General features: G+C 38.2%; 1 pseudogene; it reads left to right on the forward strand.

Moving 5' to 3' along the window:
- The first annotated feature begins 372 nt into the window (after window positions 1-372).
- On the forward strand, window positions 373-1841 carry LOC117713410 (casein kinase I pseudogene; annotated as a pseudogene).
- Window positions 1842-3996: the final 2155 nt, after the last annotated feature.

Raw genomic sequence — 3996 nt, forward strand, 5'->3', positions numbered from 1 at the left:
TTTGCTCATGAGCTCATTATTTTCTTTATACAGTAGTGCTGACTAAAATTTGATCTGACCATCTCATATTGCAAATTCCCTTAAACACCCAGCCACTGGCAATATTGCTACATGCATCCTGAGCAAGTTGACAATAAAACTGCAGTTGAGTAATGTAACAGCTTCACAATTTGAGTGAGAAAGCATGGTAGTCACTGGAGCATGAAGATGATGTGTCCACCAGTGCAGAATGTTAGTGTTGCCTATTAAGGTTATATTCTTAGTTAAAACAGTCACAGATGCTTCCAAGTGAACAGCACCCACTCTGATATAATTCTGTGAATTCAGTCCCAGGAGCTCTCTTTTAGGTATTTATGTTCTAAGATTAGGAGAATGTATGGTGAGTGCGATAGTATCATACTTTGTGCTTTTATGGTGTGTATGTGTGTGTGTGTGTGTGTGTGTGTGTATTTTCAGTTCCTATTAATTTTCTGAAAAGAGAGAAAAAGAAAGGGCATGAAATTGGGTGGGTAAAAAGAATCTGGAGAAGCTAGAGGAGGGGTGTCTTGGTCAGGGTTTCTATTCCTGCACAAAACATCATGACCAAGAAGCAAGTTACAGAGGAAAGACTTTATTCAGCTTACTCTTCCACATTGCTGTTTATCACCAAAGGAAGTCAGGATAAGAACTCACACAAGGCAGAAACTTGGAGGCAGAAGCTGATGCAGAGGCCATGGAAGGGTGCTGCTCATTAGATTGCTTGTCCTGGATTGCTCAGCTTGCTTTCTTATAGAACACAGGACCACAATGGGCTGTGCCCTTCCCCCTTGATCACTAATTGAGAAAATGCCTTAGAGCTGGACCCCATGGAAGCATTTCCTCAAGAGAGGCTCCTTTCTCTGTGATAACTCCAGTTTGTATCAAGGAGACACACAAAATCAGCCAGAACAAGGGGGAAACATGACCAGTATATACTGCATGAAAAAAAAAAGTATTTTGTGAAAGCGAAGTCAGTGCTATTGGCTTAGTATCCTACTTCACTCTTTAAAAAAAAAAAAAAAAAAAAAAGCCTGATAACAAACTCAGGTTTCTCAGCTTGTTCAAAATATCTCTTTTTGTCTGTTATTTAAGGTAAAGTGGGAGTCAAGCTAGAATTCCAGAAGACCCAGGTACTATATAAGAGCAAACCATATACAGTTCTTCACAGTGCAGTTGGTATTCTTCACAGACTGTGGTATAGTGTCATGGCTCTTATTGGGATACACCCAGAAGATACCCAGTTTCTGTTCAAGAAGGTTCACAATGAAGATTCTGCTTTTGCTAGCTGATCAGATGATCAGAATTGAATATATACATACAAATAATCTTATACACAGACATTAAACTAGATAAGTTCCTAATGCATATTGGGCATCACTATAGTAAGTTACTCACTGATTTTGGTTTGACCAAAAAGTACAGAAGCAGCAGTACACAGCAATACATCTCATACAAAGAAGATAAAAATCTCACCTGATTTGCCCAATTCACTAGGATCAATGCACATTTCAGTATTGAGCAGAGTCATAGAGATGACATGGAATCTTTAGGATATGTCTTGATATATTGTAATAAAACCAGTCTGCCAGGCAAGGGCTAAAGGCTACAACGAAGAAAGAAAAATACAAAAAGATCAGTGAAAAGATCCAGTTCTGTTGAAGTTCTGTGTAAGGAGTTGCTTGTAGAATTTGCACTTAAGTTACTTTCATGGGCTGTGCTTTGAGGAAGCTCTGGGTTCCATATATCCGAGGATGCTATTGTGCATCTTTTATAGGACTGTGAATCAGCAACAGTTGATTGGAAAAAGTAAAAGTAGAACCTAGCACAGCAGGCAACCTCTTCCAGGTGGGCCAGGGAGTAGATTCAACTCCCCGCAGGCAAACTTCAAACCCCAAAGTAGCATGAACCATGTCTAAGCATGAATGGAGGCAGAGAAGTAGAAGGTTATATGGTTGGAGAAGCATTTGTTTCTTTCGAAATGTATTAATTTTAGATCATATGTACACTACCTTGTGGTTGTGGACAACCATTTACTTGGTGTAAAGAACTTAATTTCTGTATAAACGGGCTCTGGGCACCATTATGGCTGTTGATCCTGAGCTGTAGCCACTCTGATGGTGAATATTAACTGAGGTAGTGAATCAGGATGTCTGGTTTTCTACTGTATTTTTAGTCCCAAGTAGAAAAGTTAACTAAGTGGCTGACACAGGAGGCGTTGGTGGAGAAATTGTGAATATGCTTTTGTTGTTGCTAAAATCTTTTATTTTGAATTACACTGCTTTGCAATCTCATTTTAGAAGAATAGCACAAATTGTCATCAGCCACAGCTGTGATGCTTTTTAGTGTATACAACTGTGTGTTCTTAGGGATTTTTTTTTCACCCCTGGAGTTTCTAAGTTGTTCACTAAAAATCTTTCGTCAGGTGGCTAGCTTCTTGGTTGCAAGCCAGCTAGTATGGTAGCAACCAAAGATTCAAGTGTTTGAGCACTTGCAAGACTCTGCCCTGTGCCAGAAATAACAGCATCTAAGGTGAAGATCTGAGGAAAAAAAACATGGCAACTGTTGGATTTTACTTAGGACTCTGCATGAGCTCTGTAATGTCCTTGGTATTACAAAACAAAAGCATATTTGTCCCAGGGATTTAGTTACCATCTTACAAGTGACCATGTTTGTGTGTTGCTTAGCTAAATGTGGTCACTGTTAAAAAAAGAAGAAAGAAAATAAAATAAAATTTAAAAAAATGTCAGTTAAAAGAAGGAAAGAAAGAAAGAAAGAAAGCAAGAAAGAAAGAAAGAAAGAAAGAAATTAAGAAAAAGAATAGATGGTATGTTAAATGCCTGTAATCCAGGCACTCCAAGTGCTGAGAAAGGGGCATCATTGTAAGTTCAAAGCCAGCTTAGTAACTAAGGTGAAGGCCAGCCTGGTGTACCCATGAGAACCTGTCTCAACCTTCCAAAAGAAAACAAACAAATAAACAAATAATAACGCAAATCATTTCTCATGTCTTCTTGTCTGTTTCTGTCTTGATAGCTAGTTTCTTTGTATTACTGGATAATATACCACTGTGTGATGTTTGCCTATTGCTTATTGAAGGAAATCGTTTATTTACAACTACTGAAAATTATGAATGAAGTAGCTATAAATATTCATGTGTAGGATTTTGTGTGAATTATGTTTTCAATAATGCATTGGGCTAAATACATACAAGTGTGATTGATGGATAATTTCAATGAGGTCAAACATAATTTTCCTTTCACACACTATGCGTTTGTTGTCTTAGCTCAGCTATCACCCACCTAAGGTATCACAGGGAAACCTTGAGTCTTCCCTGTGTCTTATTTTCTGGAAACAATTTACAGTGATATGTGCTTTATTATAATAAGGTCTATGATCTCTTTTGAGTTAGCACTTGCAAAACTCTTAAAAAACTGTATCTGGCTATATTTTGTGTATGTCCCAATGCCCTTTTTTGGAAACACCTCCCATTGACTCTGGATTTACTTTAGTTCCTCTGTGGAAGGTCAGTTGGCCATATTTGTCAGGGATATTATGGGCTGTTCAGGCTGCTTTTTCTTCTCTCTTGATCTGTTTGCCTTTTCCTGTCTGTAACCTGCTGTTTTGATTGCTGTAGTCTTAAACTTCTTAAATGCTTAGTGGGGCCTAATTCTCCATTTCAGTAATATATTACTATTCAAGCTCTTCCTACATTAAGTGCTGCTTTTAAAGTTTCTATTTAATAACACCCACATTTTTGTCTTGTCCCCAGTGTGTTTCTGAGGCTGGAGTTGTTATCGTTCTGTGCTTTCACATCTCAGTAGCATTGATATGTTTGGTTGAGAAGCAGCATATAAGAAATGCAAGTGAAAGGACCTCTAGTTCTAACTTCTCTGCTGATTGGACCGGAAGTTTCATGTCTGCTGTTGGTCGAGCAGCAGATATTTCCTTTACTAAGGATGGAACTCAGAGCTTTGTATACGT

This window comes from Arvicanthis niloticus, chromosome 8 (genome assembly GCF_011762505.2).
Source record: "Arvicanthis niloticus isolate mArvNil1 chromosome 8, mArvNil1.pat.X, whole genome shotgun sequence".
NCBI classification, from domain to species: domain Eukaryota; kingdom Metazoa; phylum Chordata; class Mammalia; order Rodentia; family Muridae; genus Arvicanthis; species Arvicanthis niloticus.